Source organism: Armigeres subalbatus, chromosome 3 (assembly GCF_024139115.2).
Source record: "Armigeres subalbatus isolate Guangzhou_Male chromosome 3, GZ_Asu_2, whole genome shotgun sequence".
Classification (NCBI taxonomy): domain Eukaryota; kingdom Metazoa; phylum Arthropoda; class Insecta; order Diptera; family Culicidae; genus Armigeres; species Armigeres subalbatus.
This window is the reverse complement of record NC_085141.1, coordinates 278,688,737-278,716,339: the sequence shown is the minus strand read 5'-3', so window position 1 is coordinate 278,716,339 and position 27,603 is coordinate 278,688,737. Positions and strand designations below refer to the sequence as shown.

Here is a 27,603-nt window from a genome sequence, read left to right as displayed (position 1 = left end):
AAGTTCCTCCAGGAATTCCTCCGGAAGTTCCTCCAGGAATTCCTCCGGAAGTTCCTCCAGGAATTCCTCCGAAGTTCCTCCAGGAATTCCTCCGGAAGTTCCTCCAGGAATTCCTCCGGAAGTTCCTCCAGGAATTCCTCCGGAAGTTCCTCCAGGAATTCCTCCGGAAGTTCCTCCAGGAATTCCTCCGGAAGTTCCTCCAGGAATTCCTCCGGAAGTTCCTCCAGGAATTCCTCCGGAAGTTCCTCCAGGAATTCCTCCGAAGTTCCTCCAGGAATTCCTCCGAAGTTCCTCCAGGAATTCCTCCGAAGTTCCTCCAGGAATTCCTCCGAAGTTCCTCCAGGAATTCCTCCGGAAGTTCCTCCAGGAATTCCTCCGAAGTTCCTCCAGGAATTCCTCCGAAGTTCCTCCGGGGATTCCCCCGGAAGTTCCTCCAGGAATTCCTCCGGAAGTTCCTCCAGGAATTCCTCCGGAAGTTCCTCCAGGATTTCTTCCGGAAGCTCTTCCAGGTATTCCTCCGGAAGTTCTTCCAGGAATTCCTCCGGAGGTTCTTCCAGGAACTCCCCCGGAAGTTCTTCCAGGAATTCCTCCGGATGTTCCTCCAGATATTCCTCTGGAAGTTCCTTCAGGAATTCCTTCGAAGTTCCTCCAGGAATTCCTCCGGAAGTTCCTCCAGGAATTCCCCCGGAAGTTCCTCCAGGAATTCCTCCGGAAGTTCCTCCAGGAATTCCTCCGGAAGTTCCTCCAGGAATTCCTCCGGAAGTTCCTCCAGGAATTCCTCCGGAGTTCCTCCAGGAATTCCTCCGGAAGTTCCTCCAGGAATTCCTCCGGAAGTTCCTCCAGGAATTCCTCCGGAAGTTCCTCCAGGAATTCCTCCGGAAGTTCCTCCAGGAATTCCTCCGGAAGTTCCTCCAGGAATTCCTCCGGAAGTTCCTCCAGGAATTCCTCCGGAAGTTCCTCCAGGAATTCCTCCGGAAGTTCCTCCAGGAAGTTCCTCCAGGAATTCCTCCGGAAGTTCCTCCAGGAATTCCTCCGGAAGTTCCTCCAGGAATTCCTCCGGAAGTTCCTCCAGGAATTCCTCCGGAAGTTCCTCCAGGAATTCCTCCGGAAGTTCCTCCAGGAATTCCTCCGGAAGTTCCTCCAGGAATTCCTCCGGAAGTTCCTCCAGGAATTCCTCCAGGAATTCCTCCGGAAGTTCCTCCAGGAATTCCTCCGGAAGTTCCTCCAGGAATTCCTCCGGAAGTTCCCAGGAATTCCTCCGGAAGTTCCCAGGAATTCCTCCGGAAGTTCCTCCAGGAATTCCTCCGGAAGTTCCTCCAGGAATTCCTCCGGAAGTTCCTCCAGGAATTCCTCCGGAAGTTCCTCCAGGAATTCCTCCGAAGTTCCTCCAGGAATTCCTCCGGAAGTTCCTCCAGGAATTCCTCCGGAAGTTCCTCCAGGAATTCCTCCGGAAGTTCCTCCAGGAATTCCTCCGGAAGTTCCTCCAGGAATTCCTCCGGAAGTTCCTCCAGGAATTCCTCCGGAAGTTCCTCCAGGAATTCCTCCGGAAGTTCCTCCAGGTATTCCTCCGGAAGTTCCTCCAGGAATTCCTCCGGAAGTTCCTCCAGGAATTCCTCCGGAAGTTCCTCCAGGAATTCCTCCGGAAGTTCCTCCAGGAATTCCTCCGGAAGTTCCTCCAGGAATTCCTCCGGAAGTTCCTCCAGGAATTCCTCCGGAAGTTCCTCCAGGAATTCCTCCGGAAGTTCCTCCAGGAATTCTTCCGGAAGTTCCTCCAGGAATTCCTCCGCAAGTTCCTCCAGAAGTTCCTCTGGAAGTTTCTCGAAGGATTCCTCTGGACGTTCTTCCAAGAATTTCACCGGAAGTTCCTCCAGGAATTTCCGGAATTTGGTATCGGTGCAGAGGATGGTGTCCGCTACTACGCCTGCAAATATTGTTTCGATTAAAGTTGCTTAATTTTGAAATCGAAACATAGATGCCTTTTGCCATACTGATTCAGGAAGTTAACTCCAGTGTCTCCTGTAAGCACGCTCAAAGCAGTCGATTCATTCCTCCGGAAGTTCCTCCAGGAATTCCTCCGGAAGTTCCTCCAGGAATTCCTCCGGAAGTTCCTCCAGGAATTCCTCCGGAAGTTCCTCCAGGAATTCCTCCGGAAGTTCCTCCAGGAATTCCTCCGGAAGTTTCTCCAGGAATTCCTCCGGAAGTTTCTCCAGGAATTCCTCCGGAAGTTTCTCCAGGAATTCCTCCAGGAATTCCTCCGGAAGTTCCTCCAGGAATTCCTCCGGAAGTTCCTCCGGAAGTTCCTCCAGGAATTCCTCCGGAAGCTCCTCCAGGAATTCCTCCGGAAGTTCCTCCAGGAATTGCTCCGGAAGTTCCTCCAGGAATTCCTCCGGAAGTTCCTCCAGGTATTAATGCGGAAGTTCCCCCGGGAATTACTGCGGGAGTTCCTCCAGGTATTAATGCGGAAGTTCCTCCTGGAATTCCTCCGGAAGTTCCTCCAGGTATTAACGCGGAAGTTCCTCCTGGAATTCCTGCGTTAGTTCCTGTAAATTCCTGCGAAAGTGTCTTCAGGAATTCCTAAGGAAGTTCCACAAGAAATCTATCAAAAAGCTCTTGCAGGAATTCCTCCGGAAGTTCCTTTTGGAATTTTTCAAAAATTTCCTTCTGGAATTTTTCAAAAAGTTCCTTCTGGAATTTTTCATAAAGTTCCTGCAGGAATTCCTCAAAAAGTTCCTCCGAGAATTCCTCCATGAAATTTGAAGAAGTTTTAACAAGAATTCTTCGGGAAGCTACTTCATGAATTGTTCGGAAAGCTTATTTAGGAATTTTTCGAGATGCTTCCTTGAAATGTTTCTCCAAGAGTTTTTCCTGGAATTCCTAGAAACAGTCCATCCAAGTTTATCTAGCAATACCCCAAGAAGTTTCTCCAAGGCTGAATAGCTTTCTGAAGCTTCTCCAGGAATTCTTCGAAAGGTTTCTCCAAGAATTTCAAGAACTTCTAACTTATTTCATGGGATTTTTTCCAGCAAATCCTCAGGAAGTTTTTTCAAGAATTCTTTCGGAAGTTCCTCTAATAGTTACTCCGAAAGTATCTCCAGGTTTTTCTCCAGAAGTCCCTTCAAGTATTCCTCCGGAAGTTCCTCCATGTTTTTCTTTAGAAGTTCTTGAAAGAATTCTTTCTTGATTTCTTCCAGAAAATTTTCCGAGGGTTCCACCAGAAATCAGTTGGGATGCTTTTCCAGGAATTCTTTGGGGAGCTTTTCCAGGAATTCCTCGGAAAGTTCCTCCACAAATTCTTTCTTCAAGTTTTTTTTCGATTTACAGAAACTCCTTCGGAAAGTCTCCAATTTTTTTTCAGTGCTGCACCCAAATATCGCCCCTGGAATTCTTTCCTAAATTCTCCTGGGTTCTCCTGATTTCTGCGGAAATTACTTAAAGAATACTTAAAAAAAAAACCCTTTTTTAGAACCACCAAACCAAAATTTTCGTGAATTGGTTCGGAATTTTTTTTAGAAATTCCCCTGGTAATTACTTAAGGTATACTGAAAAAACCTTAAGGAACTGCTCGATATATTCCTCCACACGGAAATCATGGTGAAATTTTGGTTGGATTATTCCTGAAAGATTTTTCTGGTTTGTAATTATTTCAATTCATTTTGAAATAGTTTCTAGAAGGTACTACTAAGACTGTTTCTTAAGACTCCGAGAGAAGTTCAAGAAATTCAAGTATTTCCAAAGGACAGCCCTTAAGAAAATATTTTAATGTTTGCCAAGCATACTTGTATATTAAAATCAACTCAATACTAGATATATGTAGTTATGAGTAGCTATCCAAAGTAGTAAATAAATGCCTAAAAATCTGAATTTCCAATATCCTACATACCAGTAAAATTGCTCTTTTGACAGAATGTATGAAACCCATGAAGCTAGAGGTTTAACAGTCCTTCAATAGCCATCGTCATGGTAAACAAAAAATATTCGGTAACGTGCCATGCGCGTCAACTAACTTTTGTCTGCGGCGTGGCGTGAGAAAATCAGAAGTGCCCCAGGGTGTTGAGTTTTGCCTAAAAATATTGATCTGTATTGAAGAAATCGGAAGATTCGATGCCATTATGTTTTTAGAAGTTTCCTCGGAATTGTATAAAATGGATATATACAGTTTCTCAAACAAATGATTCAAATGATATCCTAATCAGTAGACCTCTATTGAATTTTCACAATACTTGATTTGAAGTGCACAATCAACCTGGAGTTGAAAATCATTCACTTGAAGATAAATGATAAATAGCTTGCAACTGCTGTCTATTTTATTTTATCAGATAGAATTCTTCCAGAATAAATCCACTTTTGAAATTGAAACTACATTCCTAGAATTCAATCATACCTACGAAGCAAACTTACTTATTGGACTTCATCTAGACGTACCAATTCCAAGCGTTGCTGGTTCCAATCTTAATTGAATGAAATTCCCTCGAGAGCTTCCTAGCTTTGGATCTGCACCTTGTCGAAATCAAAATCCTCCCGAAAACTCAACCCTAGGGAGCAATTCCGAAAGCCTTTTTGTCTTCCGGTGCCCACCTCTAGCTGCTTCGGCTCATCATGTGGCATCGCAACAGGCAGTCGGCGTCAGTGGGACTCGATGGAAACCCACAACAAATCACGACGAAATCTTGGTGGTATTTTCAAATATACGTTCGGTATTTCCTCATCTATTTGTGACTTCATACCCAACGACATTCCCAAATTACAGTGGGTATGCTTTGTGCAATGGTTTATCCTTTTTCTCAACTGGAACGGTTCCTCTGGTGATCCAAGAACATGGGAAGCTGAGACATACAGAGTGGGACAAGATAAACCTTCTGATCACACGGTGGAGTACTTTGTCAATCCGGATAGGCGAATTTGTTTTGCTAGATTTAAATCTTGCCGCAAATTATTATTTATAAGATCGATTGACATATGCTCAGTAACATTATATCGATTTGGACTCAGTCGTCTCATGGTGTGCTCCCAAGGAACATTTTAAATTTAAAAACGCTCCAGAAGACCACAATTTACTCTTCAAGAGTGTTATAAAACCAGCATAGAACCAAAATGTTTCTATGGCTGGCTATCTCGATTGGGTAACCCATGATAGGCCGTTCGACTAATTACATAAAGACGTTCCGAAATGGCTGTGTCTTTATGCTTGTTACCGCATGATTTTCTGTACCTTTTAAGACAGTCAAAATAAGTGAACCATGCCTACAGGCTGTCGAGAGTCTAAATATAAATACCTGCGAGGCTAACGTGGGGGTCACCATATCCAATTTTGATCTACTAGATCGAGCAACCACCCATCTGTGAAACGTCTCGTATGTTTCGGCTTCCGAAGCAAATCTACTTCTGTGGGAAATCCTCTTTACATATGATGATGATGATGATGATGACAAAGAGGAAGCAAGGTTGGTTGATGGTTGAAACTGGGTGGGGAAACGATGCCAGCCAAGAGATGTTCCGAACAAGATTCGCTCTAATTCCGAAAAATTGATATGTTGTGTACATTTTCGAATACTCAGCAAAGGAAGCAAAATTGTGTCGCTGTACTTTTTTTCTCAGTACAGTTTTGCTTCTGAATGTATGGTTGGATTAGGACTAATGTTTGGGAATGTGTGCCAGCATTGGTACCGACACTGACTGTTCTGTCTGACTCAATGGATCGTCTTGCTGGAAGGAAGTGAACAGTGGAAATAACTTGCGATGGGTTATCGTCGTCCTCAGTTCGGTTGTATATTGTGTAGGGTTTAGAGAGGAATGTTGTCGTACCCATTCCACAGCGCATCCATACATCACATCGTAAAACGTTTGCAGGAGATACAACATTTTGTGCGATTGTCGCCCTCCATTGTTGGGTGCTGTTGCTGCTATATTTACAACCCAAAAAGGGATCCGATTCGTCTTTGTAATAGTTTTGTATGGAAGTCGGTAACGTTTGTGTTCGCAAGATCTACGACCTTGTTGGGACTATAATCGACAATGATGACGATTAAGGAAAACCCTGATGCGTTCAGTTTTGGGCTGACATTTTTATGGAGCCTTTGTGTGCATTCAATTCTGGACGACCCAAAAAGCGATTCCGTATTCTAAACAACTCAATTGCAAATCACCGTTTCGCTTACACTTCAGAATTCACGGTCCCAAGGTTATGGAGCGAAGGTGGCGATAGTAGTGGCATATAATGTAGGTAGTATGAGTTGAAAAGTACGATATTTGGCCATCGTCTATTACAATAAATCTGCTCCACCTTCATTTGTTCGATCTTCGGACATCCTCAAAGTCTGTCTGATGACGTTTGGCTGAGTAGACAATGAAGGTACATGCAGTTTACTTCCTCCTGCTTACGGAGCATGGACTTAAGTTGGCAGGCTGATGCTGCATGCATGGACTTGAAGGAGGCATTCAGCTGACCACGGTATTCTCCTTGCCAAACTGAAGAGACTTGAAGCATCCTCAAGGAGCGTGGTCTTGTTTGGTTCCTACTTGCGCTTACCTGCTGTTTGTCTCCTGGATGCCGTCACTCTCCTGCAGACGACATGAAAATAGTCATATTAGTGAAATGTTTCTCCAAAAGCTATTATTTACAACACATGGTGAACGTCTTTGTCGAGTGGTGCTCAAAAAACTTACTTAGACTAAGTTGGGGAACTGTTTGCCTTCTTTCCGCCTTCGATAATTATCGTCCAGCCCTCCAACATTCGACGTTATCTGACCATAACAACACCGGCTAAACTAATCGGTGGATTCTTCCTGTCTCCACCAGCACTATGACTCAAAGTCTGGGAATCTGGGACTGTTTTTCTTCCCTTGCCACTACAATAACACTCGAGTTTATATCAACCGTTTCACAAAAAACTACATTTATTGAACTAAAAGCACACTTTACGACACTACATTTATTTGGATCTTAACTTAACATTTTTGCTTACAAACTAACACATTAAAAACGGGTTGAAATTGAACGCGCGCGGCGTCTACGACGCTCGTCCGTAGTCTTTCTGGTTCTGGTGCACCTAACACCTACCGGTCATCATCTGATCGGGATCGCACGGTGCGATTATTTAGATCGGGTCCGACGTCTCTCATGTCCACTCTCACGTTATCAGCTAGCTATAATCACCACGGCAATTCTTTATAGACGACATCATATTGCCTCCCTCCATCATCCTCGTTCGAGCTGTATCGTCGTCTTCCACTGCAACAGCTGCGCCGTGTTTATATCTTGCGCCGGTAGCGTACAAATACTGTATCGATAGACGATGAAAGCGGGTTGGAATCAACCTTATACATTGCAATTATCTCTTGCAAAAACAGGGTTGTAGAGTTGTAGTAACTGGGGTGATGCTATATCTAGACAGCAACATTATCTCGTTTCATCGGATAAATCAACCGTTCGCATTCGACTACGTTTTCAATGGGCAGCGGGTTCAGTAAGTTTTATATAGGAAATTGTCGCACAAGTGAAATTTTGCTTTCATTAGTTACTGGTAAAGGGCATTTAAAGAAAAGGTTTGCCAGTGCCAGCCGTCAACGGATAGTTGCTGCAGAAAATTATTCACAAAGATAGCGTCTGTAGCAAATGAGTTCAAAAAATCTAAATGACACCCAGTATAGTAAAGAAAGACGTAAGTCCTACGTCAAAAAATGGTCTTCTACAAAGTTGTTCGAAAAAGTAAGGACATCATTATGATACTATCAAATAATTGGGTAGCCCATTATACTTACTTACTTACTTGATGGGCTACAGCTCTTCGATGAACCTACGCCGAATGGAGTATCCTTCTCCACTGGACTCGATCCTGGGCCAATAGCTTCCAGTCGCCCTGAACATTGAGCGCCCTCAGGTCCTCTTCAACTGCAAAAAGCCATCGTGTACGCGGCCTTCCACGAAGCCTGCGGCCTCTTCCGGGTTCTCTACTAAATATTATCTTTGCTTGACGTTCTTCCGGCATACGAACAACGTGACCAGCCCACCATAGTCTGCCGTGTTGAATAAGTTTGATAATATCCAGCCCTTTATACACCTGGTACAATTCGTGATTCATGCGGCGCCGCCAGATACCGTTCTCCTGTTTACCGCCGAGTATTGTTCGCAGCACCTTACGCTCAAAAACTCCGAAAGCTCTCCGATCAGCCTCCTTTAACGTCCATGTTTCATGGCCGTATAAAGCCACCGGAAGAATCAGAGTAGTATATAGCGCGAGTTTTGTTTTCGTTTGCAGACTACGGAACTTAAGCTGGTTGCGAAGTCCGAAATAAGCCCTATTTGCAGCTGCAATACGTCTTTTCACCTCACGGGTAACATCATTATCGCACGTCACTAATGTTCCAAGATACACAAATTCTTCTACCACTTCAAATTTTTCACCATCAAGCACCATTTCGCTACCACCACCACTAATGAACCCACGTTGATTGCCAGCGACCAAATACTTCGTTTTGCTGGTATTGATCGTGAGTCCAATCCTTGCTGTCTCCCTCTTAAAAGGCACAAACGTCTCTTCCGCGGAACGGCGATCAATCCCGATAATATCAATATCGTCCGCAAATCCCACACACCAAAAAATTATGAATATTACAGGTTATGTATTTCAATAAAATGACACAAAACCACATGACATAAACTGAATCGTATATTTTTCATATTCATGTGATTGAAAATTACATGTCACGGAACCTAAACACAGCACCCGATGCGACGCACCTAACGCACAAGCAGTCGATGACTTGATGCAGTAAAATACTTGTTCAGTGCAAATCGTGGAACATGTTTTACTTCGATCACCCTTCTTTCAAGGAACGAAGATAGCTGAGTGGTAAGGTGTTGGGCTCTCACTCAGCGGGCTTATGTTCGATTCTCGTTCCAACCCTTTCATTGTTTTGTCAATAAAGTTGTGATGTAAAATGAAAGTAGCACCTAATTTTAGGTCAAAAGTGAAGCTTGTATATGCCAGTGTCACAGCCCTTAAAATTACTTGATTATTTTTAGGTGTGCAGAAGCATATGCGATTTTGTGATAATGGTACCGCTTCTTTGCACACCAGCTCTCCTAATCGCTCCTTCGAGCGCTATATTGAACATTAGATTCGAGAGTGCATCACCCTGCTTTAATCCATCTAAGGTAACAAATGACGTCGATATTTCATCCGCAACCCTTACACTTGATTTCGATCCGTCCAACGTTATACGAATCAGCCGTATCAGTTTCGCCGGAAAACCATGTTCAAGCATAATTTGCCATAATTCATTCCGTTTCACTGAATCGTACGCCGCCTTGAAATCAATAAACAGATGATGTGTCTGCAAGTTGTACTCCCGGAATTTATCAAGGATTTGTCTCAGGGTAAACATTTGATCCGTTGTTGATCGGCTTCTTACGAAAACCTGCTTGGTATTCGCCGACGAAGGACTCTTCAAGCGGACTCAATCTGTTGAACAGAATACGGGACATAATTTTGTACACCTAATTGAGGAGGTGTATTCCTCAGTAATTGTCTCACTCCAGTCTGTGCCCTTTCTTAAAGAGAGAGCAAATGAGGCCGTACAACCAGCTAGCGGGCAATTCCTCGTCTTCCCATATTTTCAACATAATGTGATGCAGAACTCAGTAAAGCTGCTCACGGCCATGTTTCAGAAGTTCAGCCGGAGCTGGTCCTTCCGCAGCCTTATTGTTTTTCAGCTCTTTAACAGCTTTTTTAACCTCATCTAGTGTAGGCGGCTCCACAGCTTGTCCATCGTCGCTAATATTTATTCTGCTCACCGATGCACCGTCACTTCCACTATTCAACAAAGTCTCGAAGTGTTGCTTCCACCTGGCAGCCACTTCGGTTTTATCTGTCAGCAAATTCCCTTGTTGGTCGTTGCACATGACGGAAGATGGCGCTGTCTTTCTCCGCACGCCATTGACAGACTCATAGAACCTCCGCATATCGTTCTGCTCCATTTTTTCCTGCGCCTCGCTAATCACTTGTTCTTCATATTCTTTCTTCTTCCTGCGGTGGATTCGTTTTTCGGCAGCTCTTGCTTCCTTGTACCGATCTCTATTCGATCGGATACCTGACACCAACATCCGGCTTCTGGCAACGTTCTTCTCGTCTGTCACTCTCTGACACTCCACATCAAACCAACCCGTCCTGGGTCGCCTCTGTGCAGTGCCTACCACTTCTCGTGCTGTTGTGCTCACCGCTCCATGGATCGACTCCCATAGATCGTTGATGTTGTCGCTAACGTTGATTGCACTTATCCGTTCGTCGAGCTTTTGGCGGTACTCAGCCGATACTCCTTCCACCGACAATCGCTGGATTATGTAACGCATCGTTCACTGTGATCTTTCGTTCGATACAGTTGTCAAACGTGATCGAATTTTACTGACAACGAGGTAGTGATCAGAGTCAATGTTCGGACCTCTGAATGTCCGCACATCGATAGCATCCGAGAAATGGCGCCCATCCAGCAGAACATGGTCTATCTGGTTGCAAATTTCACCATTTGGGTGTCTCCAGGTGTGCTTTCGGATATTCTTTCGTGCAAAGTAGGTGCTACTGATGGCCATCCCTCTGGCAGCAGCGAAGTTTACTAGCCGTAGGCCGTTGTCGTTGGTAGCGGAGTAAAGGCTCTCCCTACCGATCATGGGTCGGAGAAAGTCCTCTCTACCGACCTGAGCGTTAGCGTCTCCGATAACAATTTTCACGTCATGCTTTGGGCATTCTCCATAGGCTTTATCAAGACATTCATAAAACGTGTCCTTCACGTCGTCGGATTTATCGTTTGTTGGTGCGTAAACGTTGATTAGGATGTAATTGAAGAATTTGCCCCGTATCCTCAACACACAGATTCGTTCGCTAATGGGTTTCCACCGCATCACTCGCTTCATCTGCTTGCCCATCACTACGAAACCAACTCCATGCTCTGCTTTTTCACCGCCGCTGTGATAGATGTTATACTTGAATGCAGTATTGGTCGTGGGGTCCACGGGCTCGGAATTCACGTTTGAAACGAAATGGTTTGGGCTTTTGACAATCAGTAGCTTAAGCGCCACTCTCGTATTTAAGAGGCTGCTGTTTCTGTTTGAGCACTCGGCTGGAGACTCTTTACAAGGCGAGTTTATTAAGGCTCAAACACCCGAATCTAATTAGCACTCCCATACAGTAGGTCTAAAAACATTGGGTCCCTACCTAAATAACCAACTAATGAGAGGATATTCTATCTCCCACAGCGGTGTGATTATTAATTTAATTCCCCAGCACCCTGCTTGAAGGAAACGTCAACTTGAACTTGGGAACCCCTGCCCGATGAATTACACAAGATATAGGCAACCAGCGTATATTACTGTTTCGTTTGTTCCCTGCCTACGAGTGACGTCACTGTTATATAGTTCTAGTTTACAAAGGGTTTCTTATAACTAGGCAAACCTGTCTGTGGTGCGGTTGGTTGGGGTCAAGCGGTCAAGGCATGTGTTCACGTCGAGGAGATCGCACTCTTACGCTACCTGCCCCGATCTCGTTAGGACAATCACGTTTTGTTCGTTGCGCGCTGATTACGTAGGTCGCGCCTCCGTCAGGAAAAGCGTACGGACGGTTTGGCAATGTCCCACAGGGCTTCGGGTCACTACAATGTAACGTCGGTAACGGGCGATGGATGGTGCGGAAGATGGCTGTTATCCACAAATGGTTTCACACCCCCGCCACGTTTTTTTTTTTTTTCTTGAGCAAGGGTAAACGGAAATCTGCAACCAGACACCTGAGGAGGTACTCAGGTAGTGTGGGGATGGGTATGTCATGTAACTCTTACCCGACCCACTAAAACCAAAACCCTTTCGCCAGTCCATACCCCGGCCCGCAATTAAGCAATACATCAGTTAGGGACTATTGAGAACGCTCACGCCTATGCTAACGCACTTGACGTCAATACACACAACATCGACTTCAAGGGTGGCTACCTCACCACCCGTCGATCGCAAGCTATGATAGTAACCTAACGGTCCGTATCATAATCTCACGTTGGAGACGAGCACCCCGACAACAACCACCGCGCGTGAACCGCAATGACCTCTATATCTACATACTGAGGTCCCCGCAGCCCACCCGCGACATGTTGGTTGTCCGGGGTGAGCAAATATTCACTGCATCACAGGTGCCCTTACTGCACTCGTTGGTTTTGTTCAAGACGCCACCACCGCTGCAGTTTCGACATGATCTGTTGAGATGCTGTGTTCACCGCATTCCATATAGCTTCTTCCCGGCACATCCTCTCGACGAGGTTGTCCGGGGTTGTATCCATACCACTAATAAGCAGCATGGTATTGCGTTCTACCTCGAATCGCGGGCATGCGAACATCACATGCTCTGCCGATTCTACCTCACCTACACATTCAGGACACTCCGCAGAATCTGCGAAGCCAAACCTGTGTAGGAATTTCTTAAAGCAGCCATGTTCAGACAACACCTGTGTTAGGTGGAAGTTGACTTGACCATGCTTCCTTTCAACCCAGTTGGACACATCTGGAATCAGTCTGTGGGTCCAACGACCTTTGACTGCGGTGTCCCATGCTCTTTGCCATTTGAGCAACGAAGCTGCTCTCTTGACACGTCGCACTTGCACCGAGTCCCTTTCGTTGTAGCACTCCACATCCTCCTCTAGGAGTGTGTCTATCGGCATCATTCCAGCTATAACGCACACCGCCTCATATGATATGGTGCGATATGCGCTCGCGACACGTAAGCACATCAGCCGGTGTACTCTGATCAATTTCTTTACATTGTACTCGGCTTTTAGTGCTACGGCCCATGCCGGCACGCCATAACGGATGATAGACAATGCTACGCCAGCTATCAGCCTACGCACTTGACTATGCACCGCCGATCTGTTGAACATCATTCGTGATAAAGATTTTATCGCCAATGAAGCCCGCTGACATGCATAATCGACGTGGCTCGTAAAATTGAGCTTATCATCGATCATCACGCCCAGATGCTTGAGAGACCTCACGGAGTTAACTGTGCAGGTCCCTACTCTTATCCTCGCCTGTTGCAGCCCATGACGGTTATGCACTACCACAACTTCTGTCTTGTGATGTGCAAGGGACAACCGCCTCGAGTTGAGCCATTCCTCCACTCTGCCAATCGCGTATGAAGCCTTCAGTTCGACTTCGACGAGAGTGTCACCTGCTACTTCTAGCATTACGTCATCCGCGAAGCCTTCTATCTTCACTCCGGCCGGAAGACTTGGGCGTAATACTCCATCGTACATAATATTCCACAGAACCGGTCCGAGGATCGATCCTGTGGAACACCCGCGGACACTACGATCGACTTTTGACCGGCATCAGTGTTGTATAACAGCACCCTATTCTGAAAATAGCTTTTCAGTATCCTGCACAGGTAATCCGGAACTCTCAATCGGTGCAGGGAGTCAGCAATTGCTGCCCAGCTAGCATTGTTGAACGCGTTTTTTACATCGAGTGTAATCAACGCGCAGTACCTAATACCTCTTCTGTTTAGACCTCTCGCTATCTTGGCCGTATCCGTTACCGCTCGAATTGCTTCGATGGTAGAACGGCCCTTACGGAAGCCATACTGGTTGCTAGATAAGCCACCAGCACACTCTGTATAGGCCGACAATCTATTCAGAATGACCCTCTCTAGCAGCTTTCCAGCTGTGTCGAGTAGACAAATTGGTCTGTATGCCGAAGGATCCCCCGGCTGTTTGCCAGGCTTCGGTAATAGCACCAATTTCTGCCGTTTCCATCGATCTGGGAAGTTTCCTTCGTCCATGCATCTCTGGAGGCAGCTCCTGAACATATCTGGATTGGCAAGAATGGCGTGTTTAAGGGCCAGGTTTGGAATACCATCCGGGCCTGGCGCCTTATTGAGCTTAAGTTTTCTTGCGGCTACGATAAGCTCTTCGTTAGTCACTAGCGGTACCACGTCGACTGACTCGTACGGTGTAGCGGGCCAGTCCGATGGTTCATGTGTCGGAAACAGTCCCTCTACTATACTGGCTAACAGCTCTGGGGATCTTTCAGGAGGTGTGCTCTTGGTCCTAGACATCACTATCCTGTATGCATCGCCCCACGGGGTGTCATTCACCATCCTGCACAGCTGTTCGAAGCAGGCTCGCTTGCTACATTTAATCTCGTAGTTCAGGGCTCTGCTCGCTGTCCGGAATACCCCTCGTCTATCGAGTCGCTCAGCGTCTGTTCTAGCACGTCGCAACCTTCTTTTAGCTTTAAGACAGGTTCTACGAAGATCTGCAATCGTGTCAGACCACCAGTACACTGGTTGTCGATTTCCTGGGGCTGGGTCTTCCTTGGCATCGCCACGTCGCAAGCACGTGTAAGTACTTCCGTCAGGTCGTTACCGCTTAGTCCTGTAGTCCTACTCTCCCAGCGCAGTGCCTCCACCAACAGCTCTTGATTGAACTGTGACGTGCGCCATCCGGGATCCGTTGCACCACCTCTTCTCGTCGTAGTTCTCCGGGTATACTCGACCATAAAACGTACTTCCTGATGGTCGCTAGAAGTATGACCCTCGTGGACCATCCATCTCGGTTCTTCAGTCCATCCTGCGCTGCAGAAGGTGACATCGATACATGAATCACCGCTCGGTCCTCTGAACGTTGGCACTTGACCTTCGTTCAGCAGAACTACGTTCAATACCGCTAGTGACTCTAACAGGATATGACCTCTAGCGTTAGTAAACCGGGAACCCCAGTCCACTGCCCACGCATTGAAGTCACCTGCTACAACTACTGGTTTAAGGCCAGTTAGCTTCGCCGCAAGAGTATCAACTACCCTAGTGTACTGCTCTATACTCCATCTAGGAGGACAGTAGCAGCTACAAAAGTAAACACCGTTTACCTTTGCTATGACGAAACCCTCATCGTTAGGCGAAGATATTATCTTCTGGATGGGGTAGCGCCCACAAGTCCAGATTCCCACCATACCGGACTTGTCCGCAATCCAGCTGCCGTTTCCAGCAGGGATGCGGTATGGGTCGGACAGCAAGGCAACATCAGCTTTACACTCGATAACCGACTGTTGTAGCAGCAGCTGGGCCGCCTCGCAGTGGTTCAAGTTTAGCTGTGTTACTTGCATGTCTGGACCCTTCTAGAGGCCGGACAGGCCTGCGCACCAGTGAGATGCCTGTTGTCTGCCCCGTAGGACAGATCAGGCATCTCGGTGCAACTCTGGCAGGTGCGAGCCTGGTGGTTTTCGGCTCCGCACCTACGGCACAGCTTACACCCCCGCCACGTGGTGGCGCCAAAATGGTCCGCGATGTTTTTGGTTAGATTCTCCCACGCTAAGCTTGTTGGTAGCTTTTAGAACACCGCTTCGTCCAGTTCACCGTAATACCGTTCCGAGGTGGTGATATGGTCTACTTTCACAACCACCAGTTCTAGCCAACCACCGAAAGAGGTAGCTAGTCCGTGACCACTCCAAACTAACACCCACGTTGTAAGGTGGGGTTTCGACCTGACAACGCGTAAAAGAAATGAACACCATAACTCGAGATGCCTTAGCGAATATGTGCCAAAAACTCTTACCTGACCCAACAACTTCGATCACACTACTTTTAACTAAATTTTACAATTTAGGGCTTTCCATTAAACCTAGTGCAGAATGGCTTATTAGTTAATAGCATTTCTTCTTTTATTCAATACACTTACTTTCATAAACCTATTTTTTTAAGCACAATAGGTAACTTTAAGCACAATAGGCGAAAAAACAACTATCCGCACTGTAGAGGAACAACTGCTCAAGCTAACAATTTCCATCAAAGTAAATTAAAAACCCTCGACTCAAAATCACTTGATCCCAATCTTTTGATCAAATCAAACAATACTAATAGTATCGGATGCTGTTGGAGGTAAATGCCATCTCATTTTTCCCTACATCTTTTTGAGGCTTTCTCTTTTCCACCTCTACGTTTTTTGAGGATGGAATGTCCTTGACCATACTTTTTTGTTTTTTTTGTGCCTATCTTTTTACCAATATTTTTATCTCTCTGACTGGGACTATCAATGAGACCCCCTGGTGGAACTCAAAATATATTTGAATTTCGCGAGCAAAGCAGTTTCTCGTCTCACGGGGAGATGGCGCGTTAGCATGCGAAAGTCATTGAAGCTTTCAACCGATAGGAAAGTTTCACGACTAACACTCAAGGGAAAAACAAATCTCTTACATTCTCGTCGTTACTTAAAGCAAAAATTTTGAAATTTTAGTTTAAAAAATTTCAAAATTTTTAATTTTTTTGTATTTCTAGGAATTTGTAGTCTGATTGCTTTGTATCTAATACTTTTTTAAAAAATGTTTATTTTTTTTAATTTAATTTTGTTTTTTTATTTATTAAACTATTGACTATTTTAATTACTCTTTTGTTTTGTGTCTAATGGGTGGCTTAACAAATTATTTATGGTGTTGCCCTTATTTCGAATTTTTATGTGAATTAATATTTTACTAAACCAAACCCAATATCACTCCAAAAATATTTGGAAATATTTCATCCGAATCCAAGTTTACCGAAAATAACCCCAAACATATTTGGGAAACTCAAGCTTTATTCATAACCTCAGAGATATCTGAGAAAGAACGCACAAAAATCGAGAACAGGCGCAACATTCCGTTAAAACTTATAAGGTGAGCTACTCAATGTCATAATCTATCGTTCATACCATTCATAACACGGATGCGAATGAACTTCAATGAATAGAAATTTTCAGTAGCGGGTATTGAACGAAACCTGAAACTGTCACGATGAAATAACATCGCAATGTCATACAACTGTCAACACGACGTGCCGATTCTTAAACGTTGATCTATGGACGAATTGAGAAAATTGGAAATTGAGATTTGCAGAAAAAGGATGGATTAATCAATACTATCGGCATGAAAACTATGGATTGTGCGGCTAACTATGGGCGAATGGAATGAGTAAGGTAAAGTACAGATGGAATTTAAAAATTATCGGGTGCAAAGCTTGCATTCTTCAGTGGCAAATTACCATTCAGTGTTACACAATAGTTATGCGGATTATATGCGAAGAAAGATACGGAGGCTAGGAGGTCGTAAGAATTACCGTTATTAGACACTCAACTAGCTCCATTTGGATTTTGACTTCTAGCAGTGTTTTCATTGATCGAAATCAGTTGTCTGAGTGCAATTTGACTCATTCATAGCTTGTAAAAAACAGTATTTTTGTTTGTGTTTGGGCTCACAGGAAAAACCTTGTGTAGCTTTATAATACTTAAACAGGTTTTGTTTACGACCGAGGGTTTTGTTTACTTCTCGAAGCCGTGATTTTGCCGTGTCACCACATAGTGTATTTTGATAGGCGAACCGGTAGTTTATGCACTTTTCGACCAAAGTGCAGTCATAGCTGTGGATTTTAAGCTTTTTTAATGAAGGAACCATGGAATGCACCCGGAATTCTATGACCTTGAAGATCCTCTAGAACATAGGTATTAGTGCCAATCTTTTCGAGAATTCGTGCCTTTGAAAATTTGTTGCCAAATTTACCGACAAAATTTTTTGCTTTGTCGGATTGATGTATGTTTTCTTATAAACGACGTCTCCTTTGACAAAGTGGTGTCTCACGTTTGCCCGTAAATTATAGGGTTTGGAATACCGTTCATATGCCTTATACAGGTTTTCGCGAACGATTTCAAATAGTCTTCTTGTTTCTTCAGTTATGGGTTTGGCATTGATCGGCTCTTCGAGTGAAAGGTGTCGAAGATGGTCATATTCTTGGCCGTTACTTATCATGTTTCGGCCAAAATTTATAAAATAGGGTGAAAAACCTGTGCTATCGTGAACGCTGGTACGAATAGCCATGGCTATGGTATGAATCGACTCATCCCAATCACGGTGAATGTTTTTCTTATTCAAAGAACACCGGATGGCGGTAACAATAACGCGATTCACACGTTCGACAGGGTTCGGGCTGGGATGGTATACGGCGAGGTTCCAATGAGTCACCCCATACTGTTCTAGCAATTTGCAAAATTGTGTAGACTTGAAGACTTTGGCATTGTCTGAGATGCAGATCGCTGGTGCACCAAATAAGGTGAACACCATCGTTTCTAAAAATGCGCAAACAGCGGGTGCAGTTGCACTTTTCAGGCACTGGACAAGCACGAATTTAGAAAAGAAATCTGATACTACCAGGAGCCAAACGTTACCCCGTTTCGAGCGTGGGTACGGTCCCAAAAAATCAATTGAAATCATTTCCCAAGGTCTTGAACATTCTTTCGGTTTCCCACATATGGGGCGGGTATTTTGATTAGGAACTTTGGATTCCTTGCAAACTTCACACGCATCACAGAATCGTTTGATCTCTCTGCTCATTTTAGGCCAATGCCAACGCTCGCGTATCTTAGAGAGGGTCTTTAAGTATCCTAAGTGGGCTTCTCTGTGAATTTGATCAATCAATTGGACTCGATCTTGTTTTGGAACTACCAGTTTCCATTTTGAACAAGCGTCCTCGGGAAGGGTTGAATTGGAAACATATTTAAACACATTTCCGTTCACAATTTTAAAATCCTTATAATGATCTGGAGCCCTTTCGATCTGCCGTTTCAGATCACTGATATAGGGATCAGGCAGGATAACATCCGTCGAGTTTACACACCTAGAAAGCGCATCGGCGGTCACATTTTCGGACCCTTTCCTGTATTGCAAAATGATATCATATTTGGATAGCTTTAACGCCCATCTGGCAATTCGGGGCGATTTTGATTCTATCGACATCGTCTGTAAAAAGGTAAGACTCATTGCATCCGTTCTGACCATAAATCGACTACCCTCAACAAAATGTTTAAAATTTTCTATCGTGAGAAGTACCGCTAAACACTCCCGCTCTGTAGCACTGTATCTCTTTTGGGTACTTGAAAGTTTTTTTGAAAAATATGCAATCGGGCGACGATCACCGGCTTGCTCCTGCGTTAGAACTGCCCCAACTGCGGAATCCGAGGAATCGGTTTCAATGATGAACATCACTTCAAAATCGGCGTTCGCTAGTACGGGGGCAGAGACTAGTGCAGATTTTAGTTTTTCGAAAGCTTGATTGGCTTCGTTAGTCCAGACAAATTTTTTTCGTTTGCCCTTGAGCAAATCGGAAATCGGTGTCGCAATTTCCGAGTAATTCTTTATGAATTTCTGATAGAATGCTCCAAGACCTAGAAGGCGGCGAACGTCCTTTACGGACTGAGGTTGCGCGTAATCTAATATTGGCTGTATTTTGGAAACGTCCATTGATAGACCATCTTCAGAGAGGACATAGCCAAGATATCTTATGCGTTTCTGACAAAACTTAGATTTCTGTAGGTTGATAGTGAGACCTGCACTTTGCAATCGGTGTGCTACGATTTCAATGAGTTGGCAATGGTGTTCGAATGAGAGGAAGTAATAATGATATCGTCTAAGTAGACATAAATAAACGGTTCAAGGTCGTGACCTAGAACTTTTTGCCATCAGTCTAGCCATGGTCGCTGGGGCATTGGTTAAGCCGAAAGGCATAACGGCAAACCGGAATAAACCTTTATTTGTTCGGAAGGCGGTTTTACTCTTGGCTTCTTCTGTCAGACTAACCTGATAGTATGATTCCGAAAGATCTATGACCGAAAAATAGCGCGACTTTTGAATTCTTTGAAGTATGCCAACCATATTTGGGAACGGAAAATCGTCTTTCTTGGTACACGAGTTTAATTTACGAGAATCCAAGCAGATTCTCCATTTCCCATTGGATTTCCTGATGGGTAATAGAGGGTTCAGAAACTCCACTGGACCATCACACTCCTCGATTACCTTTAGCTTGCGCATTCTCTCTACTTCCTCATCGATTACCCGTTCTACCGTTGGAGACCATCGATACATGGGTAGTTTACGAGGTTGAGAACCAGGCAAAAAGCTCAATGGCATGTTTTAATATTTGTGTGCGACCCAAACACCCTTCTTTAGTGGCTGGGAGTTTTCGCACTGCTTGAAATAGCTCTTCCTTCTGTTGCATCGTTAGCTCATATTCGGTTTCAATATCTTCAGGATTCTTGATAGACCTTGAAGGTATTTCAATGGTGGGAAGCTCGAGGCTGTCATCAACCTCGGAGACTACTGTGGAAAACTCAGGAGGTGACGGCTCTATCTGAAAGCAAATTACATCACCATTTTCGGAGAAGTAATCATCTGCTATCAGTAATGGCAATTCCTTTCCCTCGGTAGGAGCACAGTCAACTGAATGCAAATGGGAAAGATTGTTGGGAATCATTAATTTAAAATTGAATTTTTCTAAGAAATCAACGCCCAGTATTAACGGCTTCGTGACTTCCGGAACGATTATTGTGGGTACGATGCAAGTCCGGTCTCCGTAGGTGTACGGAATATTAACGTAACCAAGGCAGTTGTATTCGCTACTGTCAGCCGTTTTTATTCGAACATTGCATTTCTGAATACACATGCCCAATTTTCTGATCAATTCTATGGAGTTCATTATCGTTACTCCTGCTCCAGTGTCGGCTAATCCAACAATTTCCTCATCCAAAATTTTAACTTTCAAATGCGGGCATTTTCGAACACATGTATTTATATTGTAAGCTTGACTGAAATAGTGGCACGAACTGAGGGGAACTTCTTCAAACATATCGTCAGGAGATCCGTTCCCATCGATCCCTGATTCGATTAGTTTTTTGATTCTGGCTGTGGGTTCTCTCGAGGTTTCAAATTATGATTTTGCGGACACTTGGAAGCAATTGTATCTGGGGAACCACAAATGTGGCAGAAAATATTTTTCTTCCAATTACACTCCCTCCACATATGCCCGCTTTTCCGACAGTTCCAACATAGTAATTGGTCTTCTGAGTGAGCCGGTTTTGCAGTATTCATATCCGTTTTGGCAATTCCCGTTTAAAATTTTTTCGCCTGAAGGGCTAACAAGCTAACTTCATCCCCTTCTTCACCTTCCATGTCCGAAACCTCGTCCCAACCAATCGCGTTCAAACCTGCAGGTCTAGGTGCTGAGCGTGATGGGTATAAATTACCTCTAATGCGTCGAACCGATAGCACAGCTGAGCTAGATGCTCAATCGAGTTTACCGGTTCTAAGGCTAATCTACGTTTATATGAAATTTTCATATTCTCGACGACGAGTTCTAATTTCTCATGAGGCGACATCTTTCGAGTCATTCGTTGAGCCATTGCTTCTAAGTCAGTGAGGTAGGCACTGAACAGTTCGTTCGGCCTTTGCTTCCTGTTGCGCATTTCTTCTCGGATAAATCTATCTCGGTTCGGGTTATCATACCGCATTTTGAGATAACTCAAGAGAGCTTCCCAAGTGTGCAACTGACCTTCATAGGCAGTGAACCACACATATGCATCATCTTTGAATAATAAAGTGAGCATGCATGCGCAATTCATCAGAAGTCACTTGATAAGATCGGCTCAAAATTTCAATTTGACGAAGAAAATCTACTACAGGGACTGGGTTTGAATCACCCGAAAATTTTGGCCATTTTTCTATGATGTTGCATGTTTGATGGGGTAGCCTTCGACAGGGATAATAATTCAGGGCATACCCATGATCGGCAGGATCATTAACAAGAGGAAGTTCGCCTCCCGGTGGACATTCCTTTGAGCCACACTGGGAGACCTAGCTTCCAAGTTATCGTCATTATTCGAGGCAGTGTAACGGAACTGTCCGAATGGCAGTGGTGGTTCCACATGTGCAGAACGTTGTCGTTCATCACGAATTCGACCCGATATTTGGGACACTTCTGCGTCTCTAATACCGATGTTTGCTATTTGATCCACCAAATTATTCACAATCTGTTCCGAGGTCACTGTTGGTCGAGTCAACATTTGATTAACATAGGCTTTAATGTATCTCTCAATTTCCGATGCATGAACATATTCAACCATATTCGGCTTCTGTGAGTTTGCGACGTTATTGGGGTTCCTTCCAATCGTAATTGGTATCTCGCCCTGAGTAAAATTAAGGTTCGCGATTTTTAGTAGTTCTTGTCCTTCTAAATTGTCTGGTACGTTACTTTTAAACTCTGGAGTCTCCCATTGGTTTTGTACGTAGCGAGGAGAAAATGGATTTCGTGCTTGAGGTTTGTTCGCGGGAATCACTGGGTCTGCCACTAATGGTGGTGGAATCAGTGGTTCTAAGCAGGAACTGCAATCGGTATTCCCGATACGGTCGCTCGTCGAGCTTCAACTGGGAACTCATTTGTACGTTGGACTGGTATCAAAGACGCACGGTTGCCACCCCTTTTTGGGATTGCTCCAGTTCGGGTACCACATTCAACTGGACTTTTAGGAGTACCTTGCGCTTCCGGAAGAGATTTCATTCCTTCAACAAAACTAATCAGGTCCTTGTCCCGTGGATCATTCCAGTCAGGGTCACCCCCACCGGCTTCATCTCTCCAGGGCACATGGGCTCCGACTGAGACAATCGATGCAGGTGCCGTATTCTGCAGCTTTCTAATACGCATCACTGGAATCTCCCCAGCCATTTGCTGAATGTCAATGTTGTAATACTTCATTGTCATTCGACCAATAGCGTCTAAAAGGGATCCTTGTGTACGGCCTTGCTCTTCCGTTTCTGGAATGTATCGGCGTATGCGTTTGTGATAATGTACTAGTCGAGAGAAGCATTTGAGATCATCTGTCTCTAATTGCGTCTCAATATCTTTAAGTTTTATAGGAACAATTGCAAAGTCATTCTCCAATGTGAATGATGACTCCAGTCGAACCTTCTCATCCTCCGGTTGGCGCAATACCAGCCGTAACGATCTGTATCGTGACTCTAGGGTTCCCCACCGGGCAACCATGAATTGCTAGTTCATAGTTTACTTCATCCTCCTCCAAATCTTTCGCATAAATCCGATAAATATCCATAGTGTAAATTCAATTGCCAATAATAGTATTTAAGGTAATAGATCTAAGCGTACGAGAGAAAATATTGAGTACTTATATCTAAGTCAAATTCAAGTTTCGTATAAAAGATAAAAAAAGAAGCTTATTTAAGAAAGAACCAAACCCAGACACAAAGCAAAAGTAATGTGAAATAAAAAAAACTAAACTAAGCAAAAACAAATATTTACAAGATATTCAAAACCAATTATGGGAACAACCGCTAACAAACTCTTCGAATTAATCAAACTTCCAAATTTGAACCTTTACTCTCAGGCCCCACGTTGGGCGCCAAATGAAACGAAATGGTTTGGGCTTTCGACAATCAGCAGCTTAAGCGCCACTCTCGTTTTGGAGAGGCTGCTGTTGCTGTTTGAGCACTCGGCTAGAGACTCTTCACAAGGCGGGTTTGTTAAGGCTCAAACACCCGAATCTAATTAGCACTCCCATACAGTAGGTCTAAAAACATTGGGTCCCTACCTAAATAACCAACTAATGAGAGGATATTCTATCTCCCACAGCGGTGTGATTATTAATTTAATTCCCCAGCACCCTGCTTGAAGGAAACGTCAACTTGAACTTGGGAACCCCTGCCCGATGAATTACACAAGATATAGGCAACCAGCGTATATTACTGTTTCGTTTGTTCCCTGCCTACGAGTGACGTCACTGTTATATAGTTCTAGTTTACAAAGGGTTTCTTATAACTAGGCAAACCTGTCTGTGGTGCGGTTGGTTGGGGTCAAGCGGTCAAGGCATGTGTTCACGTCGAGGAGATCGCACTCTTACGCTACCTGCCCCGATCTCGTTAGGACAATCACGTTTTGTTCGTTGCGCGCTGATTACGTAGGTCGCGCCTCCGTCAGGAAAAGCGTACGGACGGTTTGGCAATGTCCCACAGGGCTTCGGGTCACTACAATGTAACGTCGGTAACGGGCGATGGATGGTGCGGAAGATGGCTGTTATCCACAAATGGTTTCACACCCCGCCACGTGGTGGCGCCAAAATGGTCCGCGATGTTTTTGGTTAGATTCTCCCACGCTAAGCTTGTTGGTAGCTTTTAGAACACCGCTTCGTCCAGTTCACCGTAATACCGTTCCGAGGTGGTGATATGGTCTACTTTCACAACCACCAGTTCTAGCCAACCACCGAAAGAGGTAGCTGGCCCGTGACCACTCCAAACTAACACCCACGTTGTAAGGTGGGGTTTCGACCTGACAACGCGTAAAAGAAATGAACACCATAACTCGAGATGCCTTAGCGAATATGTGCCAAAAACTCTTACCTGACCCAACAACTTCGATCACACTACTTTTAACTAAATTTTACAATTTAGGGCTTTCCATTAAACCTAGTGCAGAATGGCTTATTAGTTAATAGCATTTCTTCTTTTATTCAGTACACTTACTTTCATAAACCTATTTTTTTAAGCACAATAGGTAACTTTAAGCACAATAGGCGAAAAAACAACTATCCGCACTGTAGAGGAACAACTGCTCAAGCTAACAATTTCCATCAAAGTAAATTAAAAACCCTCGACTCAAAATCACTTGATCCCAATCTTTTGATCAAATCAAACAATACTAATAGTATCGGATGCTGTTGGAGGTAAATGCCATCTCATTTTTCCCTACATCTTTTTGAGGCTTTCTCTTTTCCACCTCTACGTTTTTTGAGGATGGAATGTCCTTGACCATACTTTATTGTTTTTTTGTGCCTATCTTTTTACCAATATTTTTATCTCTCTGACTGGGACTATCAATGAGACCCCCTGGTGGAACTCAAAATATATTTGAATTTCGCGAGCAAAGCAGTTTCTCGTCTCACGGGGAGATGGCGCGTTAGCATGCGAAAGTCATTGAAGCTTTCAACCGATAGGAAAGTTTCACGACTAACACTCAAGGGAAAAACAAATCTCTTACACGTTCTCCGGATCTAGGCCATCAGACTTCTTGAATAGCAGCCACGTTCACTCCAACCTTCTGCTGTTCACAAGCCAGAGGGCTGACTCGTCTAGGTGCATTTAGGGTCCTGACATTACAGGTACCGAGTTTCGCATCATAGTCCTTATTTCGTTGCCGGCCGGTTGCTTCGTGGTATTTGAGAGGCTTCAGTAAGCTACCTTACCGGGGTCACGTTACCTACATCGCGATGATGGGGCTGCCACCTTAAGTATAGCCAGGCTTGCCAAAAGCTCCTCGCCGAGTAGAAAATGAGCAAGGGCAAGAGTTTTTTTGAGGAGCAGAAATAAGCATCAAAACTCACAATATTGGGCATCATTAAACCCGAGCTTGTGCGTCGCAAAACAAGAGTGAGTCTATCTCTTCATCTTTTTCTTGTGGTGCGTCACTCACTTACACTCACACTCAAAACAGCCTCCCAAGATTTTTTCACATACAAAGCGTCGCTCCGGAGGCTCAATGCATGCTCTTTCGCCCGACGCCTCACTCACATGTGTTTTTATTTTGCTTTTCCTCACTCTGCGTTTTGTACCTCTGCTTTTTACGCTTCCACTCAATTGTGAGGATGCGAAGGCAGCATTGCTGATGATGATTTTATTTGACTCTAGCGAGGGTGAGGAGTTTTGTCAAGCCTGAGTATAGCCGACGCGATACAGCATTTCGTTAATCAGCCGCTGGGTACCAGGCAGATGCTGTTTGAGCCGCACCTCCTGGTGAACAGACGCTCAAGGCGTACCTTCTCACGCTAGCTGATGTCAGAAGGACAACAGTGCCCAAGCTGCACTACCAGCTAAGTACACAACCCTTAGCTGGTGGTCTTTTGTCATCGGACGACCCGTGGAAGCGTGAGATAGGGACTTGTGGGGACCAGAGCTCTGTTGGGCGCCCACCATTTTGCAGCCCATTGCAGCCCATTGCATTTGCAGCACATACCAAAAATTTAAAAAAAGAAAGATACTGTCAATGTTCTTATACCAAAACACGTGCCTTGAAACGCATAACCAATTCCTCCAAATCGTCAGGACTCCAGACAAAGTTTCGTTTTTGAATTGCAAAGCTGCGTTCCAATTTTTCACAAAAATTTCTTCACAACCGATCCTTAATTTGTATTCGTATTTATATGTTATTCATCGGACTGTGTTGTCTACATGAAATTCTTAAATCTAATGGTGGTCAAAACAATAAAAACATTAAAGACGGCTCTGCAAGCGGCAGCGAAATCTGGATGTAGAGATGTTGAAATCAAATTAATCGGACACTTCGTTGAAGCGATGGATTATGGCGACAATGGAACTGTTTGCAGCATAGTTAGTAACGAAGCTCCTCGTGTAGCAGCCCTCGCGCTTGAAGCGTCCGGACAGGTGCGTATAAACTGATCCTCGACAGCAACTCAGGAGCATCGTATTCAGATGATAAAAGCTTGGCAATAAAAACACACTGAGCCACATTCCTCCGCTTGGCTAGAGTATCCAATCCGAGTACATAGACGACAGCGATCAGCGTAAGCAGGCAAGTTCAACGGATCATTCCATGGAAGGTGACGCAAAGTATATCTGACTTCGAACCGCTCACTCCCCTTACAGCCTGGTAGGGATTCCAAACAACAGATGCAAACTGTAGTATTGAGCGTACCAGAGAGCAGTACATTTATTGAAACATAACGGATCTTGGAACTCATTGGAGATTTTAAACATGAACCCGAGCTGGCGATTGGCTTTATCGATGGTATTTGAGAAGTGGTGGCTGTAGATAAGCTTTCCATACAAAACAACTCCTGGGTCTTTAACATGATCAACCCGTTGAAGTGGAGAACCAACAATCTTCTTCTTCTTCTTATTGGCATTACATCCCCACACTGGGACAGAGCCGCCTCGCAACTTAGTGTTCATTAAGCACTTCCACAGTTATTACCTGCGAGGTTTCTAAGCCAAGTTTACCATTTTGCATTCGTACATCATGAGGCTAACACGATGATACTTTTTATGCCCAAGGAAGTCGAGACAATTTCCAAACCGAAAATTACCCTGACTGGCACCGGGAATCGAACCCAGCCACCCTCAGCATGGTCTTGCTTTGTAGCCGCGCGTCTTACCGCACGGCTAAGGAGAACCAACAATACTGTAGTCAAACTGGATGAAATTATTCGTTCGTCGGTAACTTATGACACAGCACTTCGGAATGCTCAGAACCATCATATTCCAAGTACACCAGTCATGGAAGATTTCGAGAAGGTTCTGTAGCTCATACCAGTCAGTGAGGTCTCGGACAACTACATACATATTAAGGTCATCGGCAAAACAACAGCAGCATACTTCCACGTTACAAGCGTTTATGAAAAGCGAGAATAGCAATGGTCCAAGGTGCTACCTTGTGGAACACCAGAAAGGTTCGAGAAACAGTCGGACGAATTGTTTCCAATACTGACCGACATTTGGCGTCCAACCAGATATAATCTGAGCCAGGTGTATAAAGCAAAAGAACAGCCCATTTTTTTTAGTTTTGCAAGCAGCAGGTCATGACTAACTTTGTCGAAGGCAGATTTGAGATCGCTGTAAACGGCATCTATTTGGAATTTTTACACATGTTCTCCATGCAAAACGAAGTAAAACTGGTAAGATTCGTTTCCACAGAGCAGCCGGGAAAGAAACCATGCTGATAGGGACTGATGTAATTCTTGCAGGAAGCGAACATTCTATCGTTCATCAGC

At 44.5% G+C, this 27,603-nt stretch overlaps 1 long non-coding RNA gene across 1 annotated transcript in view; it reads right to left on the bottom strand.

The window, feature by feature from the left end:
* The window catches only part of LOC134219993 (uncharacterized), a 260,965-nt gene extending 254,105 nt beyond the window's left edge, over positions 1–6,860 (bottom strand). Inside the window, exons 1-2 of the long non-coding RNA XR_009981735.1 lie at positions 6,664–6,860; positions 6,527–6,558 (exon numbers count right to left, since the gene is read on the bottom strand). This is a non-coding gene — a long non-coding RNA (uncharacterized LOC134219993). The remainder of the gene's footprint in view (positions 1–6,526; positions 6,559–6,663) is intronic.
* Positions 6,861–27,603: the final 20,743 nt, after the last annotated feature.